The sequence below is a fragment of the Girardinichthys multiradiatus genome, chromosome 15 (genome assembly GCF_021462225.1).
Source record: "Girardinichthys multiradiatus isolate DD_20200921_A chromosome 15, DD_fGirMul_XY1, whole genome shotgun sequence".
Classification (NCBI taxonomy): domain Eukaryota; kingdom Metazoa; phylum Chordata; class Actinopteri; order Cyprinodontiformes; family Goodeidae; genus Girardinichthys; species Girardinichthys multiradiatus.
Window position 1 is genome coordinate 26074115 of NC_061808.1, and position 26097 is coordinate 26100211.

General features: G+C 39.3%; 1 protein-coding gene across 4 annotated transcripts in view; it reads left to right on the plus strand.

The window, feature by feature from the left end:
* The first annotated feature begins 201 nt into the window (after window positions 1-201).
* Window positions 202-26097, plus strand: part of LOC124881931 (kelch-like protein 29) — a 374918-nt gene continuing 349022 nt past the window's right edge. Inside the window, exons 1-3 of one of the 4 annotated variants that reach the window (XM_047387899.1) lie at window positions 202-526; window positions 6663-6760; window positions 21699-21772. The gene's annotated coding sequence lies outside the window, so the exon portion shown is untranslated. The remainder of the gene's footprint in view (window positions 527-6662; window positions 6761-21698; window positions 21773-26097) is intronic. The other 3 variants (XM_047387897.1, XM_047387896.1, XM_047387895.1) reach the window with 3 other exon arrangements.

Here is a 26097-nt window from a genome sequence, read left to right on the forward strand (position 1 = left end):
TTTGTCATAGGAACAGAATAAAAAATTCAACTAAGATGTGTAAGATTCAGCTGGATGTGAAGGAGATCCTGTGATGGCCGCTAATGATCAGTGAACCTCTGGAGAGGACAGTGTAGTGATGCAGGTACGTGCAATTGCGCATTGCCACGGGGTGGTGGCGCTGTAAGGCTTGTGTCTGTGGAGCGAAGTGGAAGGGGAGGAGCAGCATCAGGAGTAAAGTGGCCAGTCCGTCCGAGCGAGTCGCTCACAGCGCAGATCCGTCGCTGCCGCGCAACGAGCGCACATAGACGCGTCTACCCAGTTTCGTGCTCCCGCCCTCTCTGTCCACACTTGGTGACGAGTGGAGCCGAGCACCGAGGGGCTACTTACCGAACAGCACACAGCCGCTGCACAGTGTTGCTCCACTGGCTGTAAAATGCAACTGCGGTCTTTGCGGGATAAAGACGGCGCTCTCGCATAATCATCGCTGTAGCGAAACAAGAACAAACGCCCGGAGGAGGGACAGGAGCAGCGAGTGGCAGCAGAGGTAAGCGCTCCGTTAGTCAGCACGCTGGCTCCTTGTGCGCTGCGTTTTGACATGCTTTGTGTTGGAGAGGAGTTCCGACACGGACACTTGTCCTACCACGAATGGATGAAGGAGGGGGATCATTAGTTTTACTGCCAGCCTTTAGCTCACAACCCAACCTAACAAATGGTGTATGCGTGCGGGCGCTCGCTTTGTATGCAAGCGCTCCTGTAATCTGCAAAAAAAAAAAAAAATCTAAAACTTCACGTCTCAGAAACTGTCAAAGTAAACGCAGTAATGTCTTTAATGGTGCGTAAATTATCATTGGTGTATTAATTTCATGTGGCTTTATGCTAAATTACTATGAATTTATAGCTTCATCCTTTGCCACACATATCATTAACACAAATGCACACATTCAATAGGAACTGTAATTTAAAATCCTGTTATAATCTTTGCCAAATATTGAAAACTTGTAGTGTACAAGGCAAGAATCATCCTCACTGGAAAGAAAGTATTGCTCCCCATCAGTCCCATGTGTTAAACTCTAGTACTTTAGTGTAACTGTTAACACAAGGTTGTAGGGGTGTCATTTTTCTTTCTCCTTGGGTGTTAAAGATAAACTTTGCAACCATCTCCTTAGTGGTTTTGCAGCAGACCATTAAATTAGTTTGTTTTAATTCTAGTCAACCAAAAGCTCATGAAGAAGCATATACATGCTACATTATTAGCAGAATTTATCTGCAGTTTGTATTTGGCAAGATTTATTGCCAACTTGCATATCCAACATCTCACTTGTCAGTCTTCACTGCTGCTGGAGGCTTGAGCATGGTTTACTGTATATAAATAGATGGTGAGCACTTAGATAGACATGTTTTTTTTCCTAAATAAATGCACCCCAGTGTTGTATTAATAAGCTGAGCATGTGGGGCAGGAGGAGAACACACTTCCGCACTGATGACATTTAAAAACCTAGCAGGCTACCGCAGATCAAGGCAGGAGATCAGGGGCTTTAGTCCTAGTCCTCTCAGAGCAGATGGGGAGCTCCGCTCTTGGTGAGGTAAAACAATGCATTTACCTCAGAGCTGGAGCCATTTAGCGGGGGTCTTCTCACCTCATGCGTGTAGTATGAATAAAGATATTTAGAGGAACCACTGGCTGGAGGTGTATAATCACACAGCAGTAGCATAGAGAGGAGTCAGCATACAAAAATATGATCTTAACACCTTCTGTAGTGTACGTTCTCTGTAGTGCCATATTGTTTAGACAAGAATTACCTCTGTGGAAATATTGTGATGTTTTCAGTTTTTCACCAGCTTCTCTGAAATAAACTCAATCAGGGATAATCCTCTATCAAATGTGCTTTGGCTTGGCTTGGGGAAACACTTTGGCCAGAGGAATTAATTTAGAAATTACCCACGAGGCATTTATCGAGTTGCAATACTGTAGCTCAAGGCTGCTTGTTATTTTCATTACTGTTGCCCAGGAAGAAGAATTTAGCAAGGTAAGTGTTCTTTTGTAATCTGACCACCAATTTGCTCATTGGTCTCACTGTCTACAGATAGAACAGCACTGACCTGCCAGGGAGTCCTGTGGCGTGTAGTGAGGGATGTTGGCAATGGATCATTTGGGTCCTGTGGGTTGTTGGATGGGCATATTTTTGGCTTTCTGTGCATCCCAGACGAGCCTGATCAGGCTTCAGGGTTAACTCCATGAACGTTTTGTTTCTTGAATCGTTCTTTTGAAGTTAAGAAGGGGGATGTATTGTTCTGCTGCCACTGAGGTTGTGCTTGGTCCTTATTGGTGCTTTGGTGAAAGTACTGTCGGAAGCAAAGGGAATTCCAGCTGGACGTAAATTAACACAGATTATGATTTTTATTTATCAATTATTTTGTGAAACGATGCAAATATGAGACACAAAGTACTTTATATTCCTAGATTAGATTGTAATCATGTTTTTCTATTTATGTTTTTAATCCAGGAAACATTTAGATATTCTCTATGTGAAGTCTTTAACAAGTAGAGATTCAACATTCAGTTGGCCAGTGACCAGGTAGAGAAATGCATTTAAAAACTAAGAACTCCCACTATTTTGGTGTAGAAATGCATCAACCTTCAGCATGCATTCAAAGATTAGGAACACTTTCTATAGGATCCAAGATATGCAGCATGTGTTTTGTCTCTAATGTGTAAAAATCTCGTACTGATGAAAACTGGAATCGGCAGTTCAGTCAAAGAAAACTGGAAACTGTTATCCTGTAGGAAAACCTGATCTTTTGTGAAACAGCGGTCAAGAACAGAGGAACGGCTCTGCTGCCGTGCACAGCTCCAGCAGGAAACGGACGGAGCCATTTCCATTGTCTGACATTTATTTTAAAGACGTGCATGTAATGCTTCTGTATATCTACAGCCACTAACCAAAGTAAAATGAGTGTGTGAATGTATCTAGAAATTACACTGATTCTGCTGGAGCTGTGAATATTAGGCCAATCTGGAGTAACATGCCCTCAATCGAAATGAAACTGAAGAGCAGTTGTGGATGATTTTGTGCCTTTGGTAAGAGATGAACTCCATTTTCTCCAAGGTTAAAAGTTTTTTCTTTTTTTGTACCCAAATTTTTAAAGGGGTGCTCTTTCCAAGTCTTCCACAGTGAAAGTCTGTTTTGTGGCTCCGTACATGGGCACACAGTTTAATCTGTAAAGAATGATACTTGTTTCTTTTTCTTCCCTTTCTTGTTGACTCCTTCTGATCTCTGAAAGTGGATGTTGCCAAGATAAAAAGAACGTGAATTTTTAAAAATAGCATTTTTGTTAGATTGTAATTGTTTTTGTTTTTAAAGATTTTTAAATGAATTGAGGGGGAAAATGTGTTTATATGCTTTTTTTTATACAGAGATGGATGGTTTTAGAAGGCATAATATGCCTAAATCTTTTTGTTCCACAATGATGGTACTTCGGCTTTTTACACACGTCTAAAGATGTGGAGAAGTATTGGCAAGCTGTCTTGATGCTCTTCTTGCAGCATGTGATTCATTCTAAATGACACTTTTTACATGTCAAAAATCTTTATTCATCAAGCTCCTGTCACTTAATGAAGTGACAATAGTAGAAAACGTTTGATATTCAATTCAAATTCAAAGATACTTTATTGATCCCCGAGGGGAAATTAGAATTCCAGTACAACCCATCCAAACATACATCATGACACAAGACAATGGGGGGACGGGTCACCGAGGCTTTGCTGCCCACTCACAGGCGCTGCCCTTGCTAGATGAGAAAAGAGGCCATATTAGGAAAGTAGAGGGAAAAAAATCATATTTCACACTTTATCCTTAGCAGGATACAGTTTAAGATTGCAAAAAACCTCAGCACAAAGAAGCAACAGTTGACAAAACAACATCATGCCGGGAACGGTGAAGGTGGTGTGAGGGGTGCATATGTTTATCTTGAGCATGTGTGTGTGTGCAAGTGAGTGTGTGCAAGTAAGTCCATGAAGCACTGTCACAGAGGCCATTGTCCTTGATGGTACGTTGGAATGTTCATCAACCGGCCACAAAGTTCTGAGCAGGTCCACAGATGTTCTCAGGGAAGGGAGGGGGCAGAGGGAGCAGAGCGTCATGTTTACATAACTTCCAGGAGAAGTTGAAGATAGCCAGCCATCAAGGCCGTGCAGGGGAGCCAGATTCAGAAAAACAATAATTATTTGGGTTAGGCTGACTCTTAATTTTCTGTCAGCCTTGAGAGTCTCGCTGGTGCTTCTCAAAGGCGAATCCAAATAGCCAAATTCCTGGTCTTTCGCCAGATCCGAGCGAACAACTTTATCCAAGAAATATTTGAATTATTCTATTTTCTTCCAAACATAGATCATGCTGCTCACACACAGCTTCAGCACTCTGGCCTTCTTTATTAACAGTAAACTCAACCCTTTGTGCAACTCTGACAGAATCTTTTTTTTTTTATTGTGTTTCTGATGGCACTTATGAAGGGTACAGCCCTATTAAATTAGACCCTTATGGTCTTCTTGCAGTGCACTTAGCAAATAGATGCAAAATTTATTTTATTTGTAAGATGTTTTGAAGCGAACAACAACAAGGACCATTAGGAACATGTGGTGCAATAAGAAAAAGAGAACAAATTGCCAGCTGATGGACAAGAAGAGGAAAACTAAAATAAAACCAGCAGGATTATGTGTCAAATCAAATTAAGCTTGAAGTTGGTATGGGCAAAGCAGATGGACAGGTTTATTTAAAGAACAGAAACCATATTCAATATGGGGAGAGGAAAGGCATCTACTCAGGGAGGAATGATAATACAACAAATAACTTCAGTGATTTACAAAAATAGAATTTGGTGTTTCAATATACTGTTAAATTATACATACATACACCCTCACCAGTATTTAGTTAAATGTCACTGACTGAGATGCAGATAAACCTCATGCTTTTGCATCCATCAACTAGGTTCTCGCATAATTCTGGCTGGACAGATATCCACTCTATCATAATTGGCAGGGCTCATTTCAATAGGTTGGTTTGCTGAATCTGGCTTTTAAACATAGTTCACAAATTTTCTATAGGTTCAAAGTTGGTTTAAGGTTCCGCAATCTCAATGTTCTTTTAAATTTTTTTCATTCTAAAACCAGTTTTGATCTGTGTTTAGGATCTTTATCTTGTTGGAACATCCATCACATCATGAAAAGTTTCAACGATCTACCCGGTCATTTAAAGTGAAGTTGGAGGTATTCTATCTTCTTTATTTCATCCACGGGCTTTGAAACATGCCCTTAGCATGATACTGCCTCCACCATTCTTGAATGTTTGTGCTTGAAAGATTTCTTGGACTTAAATTCCTCACCTCGACTCCTCCAAACATCCTTTGTGATTGTGGCTAAATGATATCATATTTGTCTCGTCTGACTATAAAACAGTTCTCCAGATTTTTTTTGGGTTTATCAGTGTGGGTGGCTACTAATTTTAAGTAAAAATAAGAGACTCATTTCCTTTTATCAAAAACGGGTTTTGGGCAAAAGTCATTCAATTTAATTCAATCCAGTTTTATTTATATACCAACAATTTACAACACATGTCGTCTCAAGGCACTTTACAAAGTTAATTCGAAACATATAGATTTCAAGTTGGGTACAGACATTACAATTTATCCTAACTATCCAACAGTGCAGTCGGATTCAGTTTATTATTAAAATTGGTTAAAAGCTTTTCTATCCAAGGAAACCCAGCAGATTGCATCGAGTCAGTGACTGGCATCATTCACTCCTCCTGGATGAGCATGTATTCCAAGGTCAATTTTGACGATGGGTCTTCTGTAGACTGCTCACAATTGTTGTCGATGTAATTACAACAGATTTTAAATGGGGGGGGGGGGTTACATGTATGTTTATTTCCTTTGTTTTTTTACAGAATAGAAATACCAGATTGCTTTTAGGAATTCGGTTTGTGTCTCATGCCAGTATGATAGATCTAGTGCCAGCAGCTGGTTAGCCTAATGTTGTTCACTGTTGCACATTAATCTTTCTAAAACAACAATGTTTCATTTCTGTTTTGTTAACCCAGCATTAACGCAGCTGTTGGGTTGGCTGTATTTTTATTTGTTTTATTATTCTTTGCCCCCCCTTTTTTGTTTTTTGTTTTATTTTACTGAGGCATTTCTTTTTCCCTTTAGTATCACGTTAATTCCTCTCGGCACATAAGGGGTGCTTACTGGTAGATGAGGGAGAGCTGCTCATCAAGATGATGCATTGTGTTTTGTGGTGAGAGATGCCGTTTAAATGACACCAAAACTAAACTTCGATTATCTGTATTTGCTGGAAGCAACAGCAGCACCCAAGCTTAACATTGGAACCAGCAGTTGTTTAATTGTTCTGAAGTGGCATGGAGGCAACTGAGGCTTAACTCATTCATTAAAAACCTACATCGAATAGGTAACCATAGCAGGTTTCAAAATGTATTCTGTGTCAAGTATATGGAGAAATGGGCTTCACAAAAAGGGAGGTTTCCTGATCTGGGTTGCATTGACTAGATGGGTGCATTGTTGGTCTAATTTTTTTTTTTTCCAACAATAAGCAAAAAGAGTCTCTGTTCATGCCAAAAATATACACATACAATGTTTTCAGTTTCTATTTTTGTGTCCTTTTTATTCAGCAAGGAGCAACATTGCAGCTTGATGGTGCTGCTTACACTCTGCTCCTAAACTGAGTACCATCTGATGAAAAACTGGAGAAATCGCTCTGTGCTCACAGGTATGGAAGCCCTCTGTGCGGACAAGGAAAAAAATGGACATGGATCAGAAATTTCTTGAGTGAATTTAGCTTCTGTGCGGGCAAATGTGAACAAGTCGCCTCCACGTCTTCCTCCAACCTTTATGGGTTTATTGAATTTCAGTGGCAAGTGATTTCTCTGCTTGAAAATACAGTTAATATTTTGTATCTGCCATTATAAGGCATAACATACTTACAAAGACATTGGGCAAGAGGCCACAAGCAAATGCTTCGAAACTCTTTAGAAATCAGTGAGCTATGACAAATGTGCTCTTCATCTGCCCTCTTGAACACAGTCACTGAAGGGCTCGTAATGCTGGTTTCACATTTCTAAAAAGCCTGCAGTTTCCCTGTTGAGAAACCTGAATGATCTCGATATGCACTATAAGCTGTGAATCCACAGAGACTTGGGTTGGTAGATCACTTTCAATGTTGGTTTCCATATTTTTAAGCCACCTTTTAATTCTGAAATCAAATCTATTTTGATTCAACTTACATTTGGTGGTTTAGTTTAACATATGTGAGCTTTATTTGATGGAAATTGAAATCTGTGTACATGTACGAACAGAGATGCAACAATCGGGTTGGAGTCTCATTTTTAATCTCCAGTTTTGTAGCCGCTTCTTAGCTGTTTTGATTTCTCTTTAAAAACTATAAACAGCATTATTTTATTTTCTTCCTGCTCTAATCTGTCTTTCTTTATATTAGGAGCAGAGGCAATATCACACGGTTTGTGAGAGAGGAGTCACTATAAAACATGGTTTTGCTATTATTTTAAAACCATAAATAATATTTTACCACTTAAACTGTCTTCAGCACAGTTAGCATTAGTAACTGCAAACAACAGCCCAAGAAGTCGTAATATTCTGCCCAATGAATGTTTACGTGAACTTCAACAAACGTCAGTGTTTATTTCATATTGTGCTATGGATCAAACTAATAATAAATACATTTTGGCACACATTATTGTAACTGTAGTAATTAATGTTGGTAACGATGTAAAAGTTGATCCTAGCAGTAACACCGATTTTACTTTTTAAATGTCATAAGTCTGTTGTGCTTTCTTTGAAAGTTCACAAGATGCTGAAAATGTTGTCCTTGTTATCTAATGTTTTCTTTGAGTTTTCCTTCAGAACAACTTCTAAACTGGAGACAAGCAGATTTTAGAGTTTTTGAGTCGACTCACAATAATCAGGGTTGGTAACGGTGAAAATCTGCTGATTTTGGTCACCAGTTGATTTCTCGGTGCATCTCTACTAGAGGTAGGTGATTCTGGACAAAAAATACATCAGTGTTTATTTCTGTTTTAATCCTAATCACTATACAGTTTTAAATTAACAATACAGTTTCTAAGATAGCTTCTGGTACAATACAAGAACGACTTAAAAAAAAAAAAAAACTTTATTTATTTTCAAATATTATAGGGACACAATTCCCTTAAGTATTGGGGCCCTATATTTACAAGTAAAAAAAAAAAAAAAAAAAAAAAATTACTTTCTCAACTAACATAATATGCTGCTGCCCAAACACCATTTGCAGTTAGTGATTCACAGTACAAATATGTTTTCTGTACAATCATAAAACAATGCAAATCAAATTTAAATACTGCATAATAGTCACCTACCATACTGCTTGATTGACCACATGTATTGCCCGTCTTTAATTAAAAGCATATGTTTATCATTGTTATTGCCGTTTTCTGTTCCTTAATTAAAATTTCGCAATTGTTTAATTGCCCAGCACTAATATCTCCCCAAGATCTATATAATATGCATGTGGTAAAATGGATGAACTCCATTTGCCTAGTTCCAGCTAGTGATTTTACCACTTACCTGTGTTCAAGGAACTAAAGGAGGAGGTGCGGCCTAACCTCCTGCATTTGGAGGTTTCAGGGAAGTGATGTCACAGGAGGTACCAGGTGAAGAGGGGAGAAGAAACTGTTAAAGTGTTAAGTTAACTTTGAGGTTTTGTTTATTAGTTTTGAAGTGTTAGAGTTAGGATATACAGGTCCTTCTAAAAAAATTAGCATATTGTGATAAAGTTCATTATTTTCCATAATGTCATGATGAAAATTTAACATTCATATATTTTAGATTCATTGCACACTAACTGAAATATTTCAGGTCTTTTATTGTCTTAATACGGATGATTTTGGCATACAGCTCATGAAAACCCAAAATTCCTATCTCACAAAATTAGCATATTTTATCCGACCAATAAAAGAAAAGTGTTTTTAATACAAAAAACGTCAACCTTCAAATAATCATGTACAGTTATGCACTCAATACTTGGTCGGGAATCCTTTAGCACAAATGACTGCTTCAATGCGGCGTGGCATGGAGGCAATCAGCCTGTGGCACTGCTGAGGTCTTATGGAGGCCCAGGATGCTTCGATAGCGGCCTTTAACTCATCCAGAGTGTTGGGTCTTGAGTCTCTCAACGTTCTCTTCACAATATCCCACAGATTCTCTATGGGGTTCAGGTCAGGAGAGTTGGCAGGCCAATTGAGCACAGTGATACCATGGTCAGTAAACCATTTACCAGTGGTTTCGGCACTGTGAGCTGGTGCCAGGTTGTGCTGAAAAATGAAATCTTCATCTCCATAAAGCTTTTCAGCAGATGGAAGCATGAAGTGCTCCAAAATCTCCTGATAGCTAGCTGCATTGACCCTGCCCTTGATAAAACACAGTGGACCAACACCAGCAGCTGACACGGCACCACAGACCATCACTGACTGTGGGTACTTGACACTGGACTTCTGGCATTTTGGCATTTCCTTCTCCCCAGTCTTCCTCCAGACTCTGGCACCTTGATTTCCGAATGACATGCAGAATTTGCTTTCATCCGAAAAAAGTACTTTGGACCACTGAGCAACAGTCCAGTGCTGCTTCTCTGTAGCCCAGGTCTGGGGAATGCGGCACCTGTAGCCCATTTCCTGCACACGCCTGTGCACGGTGGCTCTGGATGTTTCCACTCCAAACTCAGTCCACTGCTTCCGCAGGTCCCCCAAGGTCTGGAATCGGCCCTTCTCCACAATCTTCCTCAGGGTCCGGTCACCTCTTCTCGTTGTGCAGCGTTTTCTGCCACACTTTTTCCTTCCCACAGACTTCCCACTGAGGTGCCTTGATACAGCACTCTGGGAACAGCCTATTCGTTCAGAAATGTCTTTCTGTGTCTTACCCTCTTGCTTGAGGGTGTCAATAGTGGCCTTCTGGACAGCAGTCAGGTCTGCAGTCTTCCCCATGATTGGGGTTTTGAGTGATGAACCAGGCTGGGAGTTTTAAAGGCCTCAGGAATCTTTTGCAGGTGTTTAGAGTTAACTCGTTGATTCAGATGATTAGGTTCATAGCTCGTTTAGAGACCCTTTTAATTATATGCTAATTTAGTGAGATAGGAATTTTGGGTTTTCATGAGCTGTATGCCAAAATCATCCGTATTAAGACAATAAAAGATCTGAAATATTTCAGTTAGTGTGCAATGAATCTAAAATATATGAATGTTACATTTTCATCATTACATTATGGAAAATAATGAACTTTATCACAATATGCTAATATTTTGAGAAGGACCTGTAATTGTTAAACCGTAAACACAGGGTTGTTGCTAGATAGAAGTAGCTTCAGTGATTTGAGATTATTTCTCATGTTGGAATATTCCTGCAAGATGGAAGATTCCATTTCAGTTAATTGTGTTTGGAAGGGCATGAAGGTATTTAAGCAGATCAGGAAAGAAGTTAAGGAGGGAGGACCAGGTCAGTGTAGCTGTGTGCACGTGACGTTAATTTTGGTTGGTTTGAGTATAGTTATGTTTGTTTTGTCACTTTCAAGTTTAAGTCATTTTTGTACATATTTGTGGTTGCTCTTTTTGTAAATAAACCACCTGCTACACTGGAGAACATCAGTCTGCTGCCCTTCAGCCACTTTGGCCACAATATACCACAATGCAGTATGAGCAAAGTTTTTTCTAGCTTTTATATCTTATTTATTTTATTAAAAATAAAAAGGTTTCCTAAAGACAAAACTTCAGTCGGCTGAAGGTAAATTGCATGCTTTTGTAAAACTAGTCATGTTGTCAACCATTACAGTGCAGTGTTGATAGTTCGTGCCTTTAAGGTCTCCCAGGTTGTCCATCAGCAGTGCTTTTCAGGAAACAAAGCGAGGATAAATGATCCATTAAAAGTCATCAAAGTCTGAGCAACCTAAATGACAAGTTAAAGACACAATTACAAACTTACAAGGGTTGGACAATGAAACTGAAACACCTGTCATTTTAGTGTGGGAGGTTTCATGGCTAAATTGGACCAGCCTGGTAGCCAGTCTTCATTGATTGCACATTGCACCAGTAAGAGCAGAGTGTGAAGGTTCAATTAGCAGGGTTAGAGCACAGTTTTGCTCAAAATATTGAAAAGCACACATTATGGGTGACATACCAGAGTTCAAAAGAGGACAAATTGTTGGTGCACGTCTTGCTGGCGCATCTGTGACCAAGACAGCAAGTCTTTGTGATGTATCAAGAGCCACAGTATCCAGGGTAATGTCAGCATATCACCAAGAAGGACGAACCACATCCAACAGGATTAACTGTGGACGCAAGAGGAAGCTGTCTGAAAGGGATGTTCGGGTGCTAACCCGGATTGTATCCAAAAAACATAAAACCACGGCTGCCCAAATCACGGCAAATTAAATGTGCACCTCAACTCTCCTGTTTCCACCAGAACTGTCCGTCGGGAGCTCCACAGGGTCAATATACACGGCCGGGCTGCTATAGCCAAACCTTTGGTCACTCATGCCAATGCCAAACGTCGGTTTCAATGGTGCAAGGAGCGCAAATCTTGGGCTGTGGAAAATGTGAAACATGTATTGTTCTCTGATGAGTCCACCTTTACTGTTTTCCCCACATCCGGAAGAGTTACGGTGTGGAGAAGCCCCAAAGAAGCATACCACCCAGACTGTTGCATGCCCAGAGTGAAGCATGTGGATGGATCAGTGATGGTTTGGGCTGCCATATCATGGCATTCCCTTGGCCCGATACATGTGCTAGATGGGCGCGTCACTGCCAAGGACTACTGAACCATTCTTGAGGACCATGTGCATCCAATGGTTCAAACATTGTATCCTGAAGGCGGTGCCGTGTATCAGGATGACAATGCACCAATACACACAGCAAGACTGGTGAAAGATTGGTTTGATGAACATGAAAGTGAAGTTGAACATCTCCCATGGCCTGCACAGTCACCAGATCTAAATATTATTGAGCCACTTTGGGGTGTTTTGAAGGAGCGAGTCAGGAAACGTTTTCCTCCACCAGTATCACGTAGTGACCTGGCCACTATCCTGCAAGAAGAATGGCTTAAAATCCCTCTGACCACTGTGCAGGACTTGTATATGTCATTCCCAAGTTGAATTGACGCTGTGTTGGCCGCAAAAGGAGGCCCTACACCATACTAATAAATTATCGTGGTCTAAAACCAGGTGTTTCAGTTTCATTGTCCAACCCCTGTACATACAGGTCCTTCTCAAAATATTAGCATATTGTGATAAAGTTCATTATTTTCCATAATGTCATGATGAAAATTTAACATTCATATATTTTAGATTCATTGCACACTAACTGAAATATTTCAGGTCTTTTATTGTCTTAATACGGATAATTTTGGCATACAGCTCATGAAAACCCAAAATTCCTATCTCACAAAATTAGCATATCATTAAAAGGGTCTCTAAACGAGCTATGAACCTAATCATCTGAATCAACGAGTTAACTCTAAACACCTGCAAAAGATTCCTGAGGCCTTTCAGACTCCCAGCCTGGTTCATCATTCAAAACCCCAATCATGGGTAAGACTGCCGACCTGACTGCTGTCCAGAAGGCCACTATTGACACCCTCAAGCAAGAGGGTAAGACACAGAAAGAAATTTCTGAACGAATAGGCTGTTCCCAGAGTGCTGTATCAAGCACCTCAGTGGGAAGTCTGTGGGAAGGAAAAAGTGTGGCAGAAAACGCTGCACAACGAGAAGAGGTGACCGGACCCTGAGGAAGATTGTGGAGAAGGGCCGATTCCAGACCTTGGGGGACCTGCGGAAGCAGTGGACTGAGTCTGGAGTAGAAACATCCAGAGCCACCGTGCACAGGCGTGTGCAGGAAATGGGCTACAGGTGCCGCATTCCCCAGGTCAAGCCACTTTTGAACCAGAAACAGCGGCAGAAGCGCCTGACCTGGGCTACAGAGAAGCAGCACTGGACTGTTGCTCAGTGGTCCAAAGTACTTTTTTCGGATGAAAGCAAATTCTGCATGTCATTCGGAAATCAAGGTGCCAGAGTCTGGAGGAAGACTGGGGAGAAGGAAATGCCAAAATGCCAGAAGTCCAGTGTCAAGTACCCACAGTCAGTGATGGTCTGGGGTGCCGTGTCAGCTGCTGGTGTTGGTCCACTGTGTTTTATCAAGGGCAGGGTCAATGCAGCTAGCTATCAGGAGATTTTGGAGCACTTCATGCTTCCATCTGCTGAAAAGCTTTAGGGAGATGAAGATTTCATTTTTCAGCACGACCTGGGACCTGCCCACAGTGCCAAAACCACTGGTAAATGGTTTACTGACCATGGTATCACTGTGCTCAATTGGCCTGCCAACTCTCCTGACCTGAACCCCATAGAGAATCTGTGGGATATTGTGAAGAGAACGTTGAGAGACTCAAAACCCAACACTCCGGATGAGCTAAAGGCCGCTATCGAAGCATCCTGGGCCTCCATAAGACCTCAGCAGTGCCACAGGCTGATTGCCTCCATGCCACGCCGCATTGAAGCAGTCATTTCTGCAAAAGGATTCCCGACCAAGTATTGAGTGCATAACTGTACATGATTATTTGAAGGTTGACGTTTTTTGTATTAAAAACACTTTTCTTTTATTGGTCGGATGAAATATGCTAATTTTGTGAGATAGGAATTTTGGGTTTTCATGAGCTGTATGCCAAAATCATCCGTATTAAGACAATAAAAGACCTGAAATATTTCAGTTAGTGTGCAATGAATCTAAAATATATGAATGTTAAATTTTCATTATGACATTATGGAAAATAATGAACTTTATCACAATATGCTAATATTTTGAGAAGGACCTGTACTCTTTTAAACATATATTGTAAAAAAAAAACAACCAAACTCTAAGCAGAGTATGTTGAAAACCCAGATGAACAGTTTGAATTTCCTCAATATGGTGTAACAACAGGGGGTAGGGTTATGGGTTGGACCCCAGCCTGTAAGGCTACTTCTGGGGGCCCTGTGTGCTCTGGGGGGGCTGCTGCATGGAGAGAGGCTCCACAGGATGCAGATTAAGCTTGTTAGCCCTATAAGAGAGGGATATGGACATGAAACATCTTTTTCATTTTGTAACCCATCAACACAACAAAACCGTTGCTATTTTTGGTTGGTTGTGAGTGCCTTATTATTTTTCAGCTAAGCAAAAATCTGTGCTTTGTGGTTGTTTGACAGCAACGGCTACCCCAGCAGCTCTTTATGAACCTTTAATTGTTTTAATAGTGTGCACTTTATTATCTTACCTGTGTTTTGCAATAAACATTATTTAATAATATAACAGCTATTCCTCATAAAAACAAGTAGTTAAAAGGGGAAATGTAGCAGCTGTTATTTGAGTATGCTCAAGGGATCAGGTATATAATAAAATGAGTAAAATAGAAAAATTGAATATCCTTTATGAAAGATTTGGGCTGGGGCTGGGTTCAAGGGGGACAGACTTGCAGCAGGCGTGTCTGCTAGAGGCTTTAAATTACTTTAAGAGGACAATAATTTTTACTGGACGGTAATAACACTTGAACCATTTTTAATTTGAAATATTACATGAAAAAATGTTTAATGAACAGTCTTTCTTACTAATTGACTTGTATGCAAAATTTGGATTACTCATTAGACTTTGTTTGCCAACATGCTGTGATAATTCTTTTTCTTTTTAGTTTTGCATCTGTAGTCTAAAAATGATCTCTTTCTAGTAAGCAATGAATGCATAAATAGATCAGTTATTGAAAGTGTACAACAGTGGCTTTAGCCATGTCTGATTTGCATATTCCAACAGTGCGAGTTAAAAGGTGGCTTTTCAGTTAAGAGGATACATAAATCATGTGTTTGCCAAAGGTGGAATGTGCATCTGTAATGGTGCCCTATTTACGATCTGTTTGCCTTAGCTTCGATTTGTTCTTCCAAAGAACGCATTAGCTTATAAAACACTGGCTTCATCCCAAGTTCATAAAGCCATGAAGCATGCACTCTGTTGATTAATTTATGCTGGCAGTGAATTCTTTGTATAAATACCTGCACCACAATGACCAGGATCAATTAATTGACTTTACAAATTACTGCACGACCTATGGTAGAAAATATTAAAGAGAGCAGCTTGTTTATTTGTAGACTGACTGCTGGTCGGAGTGGTACACACCTGCTGTTGGAATCAAAAAACACACTTCCTCATACTTTCTTCTTCTTGCCACTGGACTTTTGCAATGTTGATTGAAAAGAAACCGATCAGGGTTTTCCTTGCAAAAAACCTATTGCCAATATATTTTTTCCCCCTTTTCTCCTTTAAACTACTAGAGGTGGCAAATTTTGTAAGATTATTCCGATTTTTAGGGACATATGCTTGATTCAGTTCTAGTAATTTAACCTTTCTTTACACATTTATGTCTCACAGGAGCAGACTTGAAAGTCAGGCAGTTGCCACTCATATTTGCTACCAAGGAAAGGAACAATGAAAGTCAGAGAAGTAAACTCCAGCTTGGAAGACATAAAGGACATTTTCTCTGCCTGGTCTGTGTCCAGCTCATACATTTTATATCTTGCAGTTTGGGTCTTATTTTTGTATTCAAAGACGTCCAGCCTTTCTCCACAATAAAACTGCCCATAATGTTATAAAGGTGGCTGCTGAAGGTGGCAATGTGAAGATATCTTTTATCATTTCTGTCTGCCTGTGGGATGGAGAACTGTTTTGTCACTTTGAGGAGACTCTTCTTGCTCTCATCCTTTATGAGACAGGCCTATCCTTTCCCCCTTCACTGTACATGGAATTCACTTTAGAAAGGAGTAATTTGATTTTTATGTGACAATTAATGCACAGTCATTCTAGTTTCATTATTTGACAGCATTGCTAAAGAAAAGTGGGTCACAATTGCCGGTTTTTGAATATTCCTTTAGTGCTTCTAGAATCAGGCAATAACTCGCTCTTAAGTGAAATAAATAGTCCACTCGTAAATAACTTCAGCAGCCTTTTAGAGAATCGAGCCAATGTGATGGCAGCCAACTTTGATTATTAATGGTGGGTTTCTATCTCTCAGGCCTAATTGGTCTCTGCTGATTACTGAAAGTTCTGATTAAGCAATGCCATTAAAATTGATGTATTATGCCTCCAAGTGTTTTTCCACAGTTAGATAGCTGCTTCAATCAATTGATAATCACAAAGATGATTTGTAGTTGGGCCTCATTTTGACAAGTTTGCTATAATTGACAAGACAGAACTTTTTTTGTGTGCATCACTTAAATAGGAAGCAGATACTCACAGAAGTTAAACCTAAAAAGGCACAACATTTTGTACCTTTTTATACAAATCATTTCAGAACATGTGGTTTTATTTTTCCTTAATTACATATTGTGAGGTATAGCAAGGCTGTCCTTGGTGAGTTGTATAGCAAGTCCCTGTTCTTTATTGCAAATAAGTAAACAAATAATTAGAAGCAGAGAAAAAAACCTATAGGGAGAATTCAGTGAGTTGGTTAATGATCCTGCTTTGTGTAGAGTTAATGGAAAATGTCTCTAATTTTCTTACAGGGTAAACCTTTTCCCTGTAGGGTTTATTTTCATGAATGACTTTTTCGTACAGCATTACATTACTAGCCATATTTATTGGCCCCCCTGGTAAAGATGCGTTAAAAGCCTTAAATTCTTCTTTTATTGCAATACCACAAAACCAACTTAATTTTCATACATTTCATATGTAAAAAAAAATCCCTTAATTTTTGACAAACACACAGATGGCACAATGATTGGAACCACTTTTAATAGAGCATATAGCTGCAGCTTTGGTCAGTTGGACACTTGGTCTTCTTCTATAACACTGGCAATAAAAAGAATAAGATCTTTGACCATTTCTTTTTGCACAGTCTATATAAATACATATAAATTATAATATAAATATAATATATAAATTCAGTCAGAGGCTTCTTCAGATCTGCTGTAAGACAGACCGCTACAGGAGATCCTTCCTGCCCACAGCCATCAGCATCTACAACGGCTCTTTGAAGAAACCTACATAATGAGCTACAACAACATTTAATTTCCCTTTGGGATTAATAAAGTATTTTTGAATTTTTTTTTTTTTAATTGAATTAAATCATCCCGGATCTTCTCTTCAGTTTGCACCCCTCAACACACACATTTTGTACATCATTTAGCTATGGGGCTGACATCGCCATAAAAAGGGTTGACTTTCTGTGTGGCGAGCAATTTTTGGGTTGATTTGTATATATGGTTTAGAGATAATCTCGCTGGAAAATTCTAGAATTACTGGTTTATAGGCAGAGGTCACAAAATTAAAATTTTTAATTTGTTATTTTAAAGATTTTCTGATGCCATGTCCTGGTTGTGAGGTACCTTTTTTTAATGCATATTTATCCTTTGCTTCATTTGAAACCTACTTATTTATTAGTGAAAAGCTTGGCTACATTCACACAACAGGCAAATGCGGCCCAAATCCTATTTATTTATTTATTTTTTGGCCTATTTTTGACCCATATGGCAGTCACAACAGCCCAATTCCAATTTTTCAGTTTTCTTTTTCTTTTTCACCTCCCCAAAAAATCTGAATTGTGCCACTTCTATATATGGTACTAAATCAGATACATATAAGACTGTTCAAAGCAATTGCAGTCAGAATTGTCGTGTCGCATTACGTCATTGTCCTGGATCTGAATACGCATCCACAAAGACTTCTCTACAGAAGTAGCAGTCACTGCTACACCAAAGGGTATTGTTAATAGTTGTGCTTTTTATTTATTTATTTATTTGTAACCTTTATTCATCTTGTTAAGATGTGGTCATAACATTGTTGGCTCCCTTTGCTCAACAACTTAGAAGATACACTGACATACCTTTTTACTTCCGTATATAGCATGAGCATGCAGGTCACTTTGAGCTTGTGAACTGCCTGGACTGAAGTCTGGCGGTCGCAATTAAATAGTAATGTGAACCAACATGCAAACAAAATTGGATTTCTGCAAAAAATCGGAATTGAGCATCAAGACCTGCAGTGTGAATGTAGCTTTAGGCCCTGTTTACATGACAACGATCCATTGGAAATTAGATTTTTTTTTTCCAGTTTCTGTTGATACATTTACATGACAACATTTTAATTACAATCTCGGTTCACATGGCAACAGTAGCAACTTGAAAATGGTGTAATTCCCCAACCACGCCACTAGTAGGCAGTATGTTCTTTGAAACTTAATATGCCCAAACGCTTCCTGCTTACAATATTGGGGATAAAATGAGCACTTTGTTGGAGAACCTTCGTTAGATTTAAAGGGTGAACAGCACAAGTACTCTGCAATATGCCTTTATTGTTCTTGATATCTTTGTCTCTTGTGGTCCTTAAACTGGTCAGCAGCTGGTATATTGTGCACATGAATTTCTTCTGTTTTCAGTCATCCTGCACATGAGCCAGGCTTACCCGTAAAAAAGATTTCATTTTTCCCCTCTACATGACGATGCAGTCCAGGATGTTTTCAAACAATTACACTCTGGAACCCCTTTTCAAATTGCGCCATTTTAAGAAAAAACTTTTGTATAAACGAACAGTAGAAACACAACTAGACTCCATTTTCAACAAAAAACGGTGTTGTGTAAACAGGGCCTTAGTCTCATCTGACCACAGCACACAGTTCCAGTTATAAGGAGAGTTTATAAAAGAGTTCTCCAATATGAGCGATGGATGGAGAGATGGATCTTTGTTCCATACCATCCTGCTCAAAGTGTGGAGGGAAGATGGATATTGATCCTTTTCCAGGGTAGGGGCTGACTATATAGAAAACAGATTTTTGTTTAAAACAATTATGTCTTAAAGCTGCAGTAGGGAGTTCTGAGAAAACTGTGGACTTGGCCTGATAATTTGAACAAGCACGCCTTAGAGTCCCCCCCCCCCCCCCCTTTTGTTTTCCGCTGTGCTATAGCCCCCCCTACACAGCTCATCGGTCTTCTTCTGTTTACCTTTCTTTGTTTTCTGAGCAGGTGCCACTCAAGAAATTGGCAGTTTTCATGTAACGTTAGGTTATTTATCCATCATTAGCACAGCTGCAGCACACTGGCAATCTTTAGCTTGAGCTTTTTGCTCGCCTTTACCAGAGGTGCCAATTAATGTCTGTTTTTGTCTCTATTCCAACTCTTATAACTGAGCAGAAATCTCTTTTATAGGTTTCTGAAAATACTTTCATTGACATCCACTAAAGACAAATATGAAATGACGGCTGAATATAAACGCATTCAGGTAGACATTTCTGGCACATTTTGAGAAACATTTCTAATTTATGCATAGGTTAAAATTTTTTTATGAGATTTCACTTTGCTTAATATTAGCTCTGTTACATAAACAGCCATATGTAAAAATGTTTTAGAACTTGCACTCAGCAGCAGACATGGCCCTGGAAACTAAAAGTAAGAAAAGATGGTTTTATACTGAACAACCTACTGTCTTTTATCATTCTCTTGAGGAGGATTTAGCAAGGCAGCAGTAGGTCTGTTGTTGCGCACTCATCACAATAGAAGTCACACACTTTCTTTTTTAAGAATAAAGAAGCATGCCTTCCTCCACCCTTTTTCATCTTTAAAAGATAAAACGAGTCAAAATCATGTTCTACAGACTGTTAAGTCATTTGTGATATATGTGACTTGAAAGTAGACTCAGCAGAAGATGATGAATGAGCCGTTCAATGACATTTCACTTTTATAATAGGTTTCCCTGCCTGCATTGCCTCATAGGTTTGGTTCTACACTGCCGCAAGTCCTTAAAAAAAATCCGTATCATCAGTGTGTTACTTGGAAGCCGCCACATTTGTGTCCACATTTTAGAAACATCTTAAAAATAACTTTTAGCCAGTATAGCTTTAGGAGAAAGACGGAGGAAGGAGAAAGGGCGAGAGAAATTTGCCTGCACATCATAAACTATACAACAAATACAAATGCTGTCATTATGAGCTGCCCAGCATAATTGGAGCTTTTCAGCGGCTGCTCAGAGGCTTCACATTTTCCTGCAGTGCTTTAAAGGAACTACAAATCTTTAAGGAAAAGCAACTGATTTTCTATTGCATTTAATTATCTTAAAACATGTGATCAATTCCAAGAATATCTATAATTTTATCCATTTTGACAAGGAAACCCAAATTTTACTCTTCTCTCTTACACTGCTTTTGTAAGCAGTTGGAAGAGCATGAATAAGAGGAAGAGGTTGAATGAACGTAAGGATTATATCCAAGTGTGATTACATTTAGATTATTAGAAAGGGTAGAAATCCTTTTGAGCCTAAAATAGGATTTTTCTTTATACACAGAGTCCAGGACTGCAAACCTCCACCATGGCAATCGTACATCCTCAAAGAGGCTGCTGTGCAACATATCTTTGTTTTTTTGTTTATTTTAGTTCAAAATTGTCCTTTGTCCACTCCCTCTGAAGTGTTCAGGCATGAAAGAATATATTGTATGACCAAATGTCAATTACTTTGTGCTAAGTGCCTTTCTTGGTAAATTTAGTAGTTTTTTTTAACCACTTGAGCTTTTTCACATTTTGTCATGTAGCAACCACAAATTTTGTATTTTATTGGAATTATATGTGACAGACCAGCACAACATATAACAGAACTGTGAAGAGGAAGTAAAATAATAAATGGTTTTCAAAGTTTTGAAATAAAAATATGAAGTGTTGGATTTGTATTCAGCCCCCTTTACTCTAAAAATCCAAATAAAATCCAGTGAGAGCCAAAGCGTTTAGAAGAAGTTGTAAAGAAATTTTAATCAGGTTATGTTGGACCAGTACAAAGTTGTGCATAGTGATTAAGTAGAAGGAACATGATTCAAAGTTTCTACAAATAAATGTGACTAATGTGCATTTGTTTAGTCCCCCTGAGTCAGTACTTTGTAAAATCACCTTTTATTTTATGTAATGCTGCAGGTCTTTAGGGAGCATCGTACATCTTGAATTGGAAATCCTCAATCTCCCTCCACTGTAATAGTCCCTGCTGAAGAAAGGCATCCCCACAGTATTATGCTGCTACCACTATATTTCTGACAAAATCCCCATAAAACACATTGAAGTTTGCTGTTGTAATGGGACAAAATGTGAATTAAAATTACATTCAAACATTTTGCAAGAGGCTGGAATTTCTTTCATTTCCCCTGATCAAACTGTTTGAAACTGCTATTAAAACTTTTGATTCTTTCCTCTGAAATTTGATTACAAAAAGAAGCACAGACTCAAAGAATGAGATGTGGTGACTTCGAAAGGCTGCCACCGGGAGTCACATGGCCCCTGTTTTTACTAGCACCAGCATTGTTTTTGTTCTACAATAGCGCCCTTTGAAATGTCTCTCCGTGTGAATCATCTCCTGGGTCGTCATTTTAAAAAGACCACATTCTTCAGTTATTGTGGTATATGTTTGATGCCATTTTTTTTCCCCCTACAGCTTCACTAAGTCATTCATTTGCCTCTAGAGCGTTTTCAGCCATATGCTGTTAGTTTGGTTAGTTTATTCAGAGTAGAGTCGCCCATTTTTTCATTATTAACAGATGGTGTAAACAAAACTGTGATGCCTGTATTCTTAGAGATTTTAACTTTCAGTTTTGAAGCCTCAACATTTTTACCAATTCCTATTGTTTCTGCAGGTGTGGACGGCAATACTCCAAAGGTCTAATTTGTCTGTGATGAGCATCCCCATCCAGCAGAGACCAAAGGTACGGTAAGATACGAAAAGCTCATTATCTCATATCCCAGTATGCTGTATTAGGATATATAGACAAACAAGCCACACAGTAAAGGCAAAAAGCCCGACAACCTGACCGTCATATTCTGCATCATGACCTTCTGCCTGTTTTCGCATGGAAGGTATTTTTGCTTCCTTTTCGTATCTTATTTTATTTTTTTGTCCCACTGGATTCATGGTACAAACCTAAACATGACGTTGGCCTGGTTTAGTGGGGGCTTGATTGTTTGGAGTTGATGATGTACAGCATCATTAATTCTGCTCGACTTCCCTATCGTGTCCAGAAGATTAGCTATGCATGTCCTTTCCTTTTTTTTTTTTTCCCAAGATAATATTGCAATTGTGTCAACAACCAAACCCATGTTGGTCTCTGAACAATTACAGGGTTAGAATCTGGTCATTAGGAGATAGGATAACTCCTTGACGGCGGGACCCCAGGAATGCACAGACCTCTGGTGGTCTGCTCACCACTGATGAAACAGGGTTGAATTAATGGGGTTGCCCACTGTGAGGACTGATTAGAACGACACACTGCCTTTAATCCCCAAGCGAGATGACCAGGCGTGCACGCCACAGGCATCAGAGGATGTGGGGCTTTGTGTTTGTACATGTCTGCGTGCGTGATTATGAGTTGTGTATATGCTCGTCTTGGGTCAGTGCATCTCTGATGAGCAGAACTCATTATGTGTGCACTTTGCTGGGGTGCAGACTTCACTGGGGCAGTGGAGTTGTAAAATCATTCTGTGGTATTTAGCTTGCATCCTGTGGTTTGTGCCAACCATGTTCAGCATGGTCTGAGGGTGTGTTGTTCCATGTTTTTATTCAGTTGTTGTAAATTAATGGAAGTCCTGTAAACATTTTCAAATTGCTCATGTGTGATCACAACCTTAGCTTAACTTTGTTGGACAGTATGAAAAAGGAGTGAAAGGTACAAGGCAATTAAACATAAGACATGTGTCGAGAGTTTCCTCTATATATGGCTGAGCTTTTTTAATGATTCTTAAGAAGGCTGTCTAAATGCATTTAGTGCTTCAAGCAATTGCTCTTTGCCATTCTTAGCATGTTCTCTGCATCAGATTGTGCAGATAAACCTCATTTTTTAAAATTAGGTTAGTTGATTATCATTGGGTGTTTCTGCTCTGTTTGCACTCACAAACTGTGCTGCTTATTCAAATTCAAAGATACTTTATTGATCCCCGAGGGGAAATTAGAATTCCAGTACAACCCATCCAAACATACATCATGACACAAGACAATGGGGGGACGGGTCACCGAGGCTTTGCTGCCCACTCACAGGCGCTGCCCTTGCTAGATGAGAAAAGAGGCCACATTAGGTAAGTAGAGGGAAAAAAAATCATATTTCACACTTTATCCTTAGCAGGATACAGTTTGAGATTGCAAAAAACCTCAGCACAAAGAAGCAACAAATTTACAAAACATCATCATGCCGGGAACGGTGAAGGTGGTGTGAGGAGTGCAAATGTTTATCTTGAGCATGTGTGTGTGTGCAAGTGAGTGTGTGCAAGTAAGTCCATGAAGCACTGTCACAGAGGCCATTGTCCTTGATGGTTCGTTGGAATGTTAATCAACCGGCCACAAAGTTCTGACCAGGTCCACAGATGTCCTCAGGGAAGGGAGGGGGCAGAGGGAGCAGAGGGAGCAGAGGGAGCAGAGCGTCATGTTTACATAACTTCCAGGAGAAGTTGAAGATAGCCAGCCATCAAGGCCGTGCAGGGGAGCCAGATTCAGATAACAACAATTATTTGGGTTAGGCTGACTCTTAATTTTCCATCAGCCTTGAGAGTCTCACTGGTGCTTCTCAAAGGCAAATCCAAACAGCCAAATTCCTGGTCTTTCTGCCAGATCCGAGCAAACAACTTTCTCCAAAATGTATCCCATTTCACCCCTGTGTCCAGGAAACACAACCTGCCTGCTCACAGCTCAAAGTTGGTTGACCTCAACCCCCCTATTCCATGTCAGAAACTTACAGCTGATCACAAAGGCGTGAAGATCATGTGCAGATCATGGATAAGTTATATCGTCCAATTTCTGTTTCTTCCTATCATAAGTTTAATTTTTAAAATAGTTTATTACATGTTTTGTGGTTCCCTTGACTTCATTTTTAAACATCTCACTAGTACTTAAAGTACTTTAGTCTTCGTCATTCAGTGACAACTTCCACCTCAGATAGTGTTTTGTGCAAACTCAGGTCTGTTCAAGTGTATAATAAGAGCTGAGCAATACATCAAATCCCAAACATCATTGCAATATCAGTCTGTGCAATACTGTGATTACAAATTTGTGCTTAGATGCTATATTTGGTTGACTGTAAAATTTCAGGTATCTTTATGATTTAAAACTCTACTTGCACATAAATGTGTTTGGCTGGCTGGGTGGCTATTCAACATTATTTATGCCCAAACCTGATAGCTCTTACTGGTCAGGGGTCTACATCTCAGGGAGCAGGTTTGGGACATTGTGACAATAGAAAATAAAGGGACTACTGAGGAAAAATTGAGTTGACTACAATTGATGCCATCATCACAATATCACAAAACAAAAATATTGCAATATAATGTTTGGTAATATCTTGCAGCCCTACCCAAACAGCCAGTTTCTCTGAACATCCCCTGTTTAAGCCGTTTCTGTTTACTAATAGTATTCACTACACAGTTGGTTCAGGTTGTGTGGACATTCATTAAGACCACTTGAGCTCTGATAATCCTAATGTCAGACTTTCCTACCACTCAAGTCATTAAGGCACCGGTATACTTGAGGAGTACTTGTTAGATGGCAGAGGTTCTTTTTATGTCAGACATTGTGTGGGCTGCATACATTTCCATTTTCTCCATTTCTAACATCTATTGATATAATTTATCTTATTTATATCCAACCGCTCCTTCACACTGTTTATACTTCCTATTTTTCTGAGAATAATATGAGTGTCATTCCTCTATATTTTCTTTCACATTCAGCAACCTTTTTCCTCTTTGTTTGAATTGCTATTCATACGTTTATTTTGTCCTGTACCCAAATCTGTAGCCCACAAATGATCACCATGTCCCTGAAAAATTAAATAATTACCAATATATTGGCAGAAGACACAAGATTAAAGCTAATTAAACCGGGAAAATATATCGAATCGCAATTGTCGTCACAATTTCAATGTGTCGCATAACACATTCACAAAGAAATGCTTGGTTACACTATTTGATTGGATGTGTTTTGACTGCCATGCATGCAAATACTGTGTGCAGATACTATGTGTAGTTTATTGACTTTCAGTGGCCTGATGTGCCTGAGATTCAAAAGCTCACAAAGACTGCGAGAGACATTTTGATAAAAGAAACAGCAGGTAAATGGGGACAACCATAAATGATATCGGCGTTGAGATATTCAACAGTAATATCGCAATTATTTGTAATCTTGATATCTAACAGCCGTACAGCTAGTGACTTGACATTTGACTTCATTTTTTCTAGTTATTGTACTCTTTTTGTAGATGGTCTCTGACATTGAAGTTGTCGCTATCAACATCCTTTAGAATATCTTGTCCATTTACCTATCCACTGAATACATGTAAATGTGTCAACAGTTGTAAACGTCTTCTATATTTCATACAGCAGTTAGGTATTACCAGTCTAACAACCTGTGGATTCTTTTACATATTTCCCTTAACTGGTGCAGCTGTTTTTACACCAAAAACATTTGTACCATTTAGCTTTCAGTTGTGCATGCAGTGGAATTCGTTAAGAAGTCCTGCTGTGTTTATCTGTCTGAACTTCGTATGCTATTTGCATGTAAAGTAGAAATGGTGAGCGAACCAAAGTTTGTTAAATCCATTCCTGATTTTTATATTTTTGTGTGAATGTGCTTAAAATTGCCTCTGGTGCATGACAGAAAGACATATAGCATCTTCAAAAACTCTGTAACACCTCTTGTTGTTTTGAAATATGACATGTATTTTTTTTATTCTATTTAACTATATATCTTGTGAAATAATGATCATCATTGGGCCAGTTTGCCCTGCAGTGAGCTGCTGATGTTGGGCCCCCAGACAGTATGCTTGAGCTGTCTGCCAGAATCACTTTCAAGGCCATCTCGAGTAATGATAGATGACAAGCTTCTGCAAGGAGGAAAACAGGTCCCCGGTTGCATGAAAAGCTGCTCAGACAAAGGTGCCCTCAGCTGGCTGCTTTACTGAGAAACAAGGTGGGTGGGTAGAGGTAAATAAAATGCTACAGGGAATTCTGCTGTAGCTAATAAGAAAAGTTACTTCCCCCCTGTTAACGAGAGCAGTA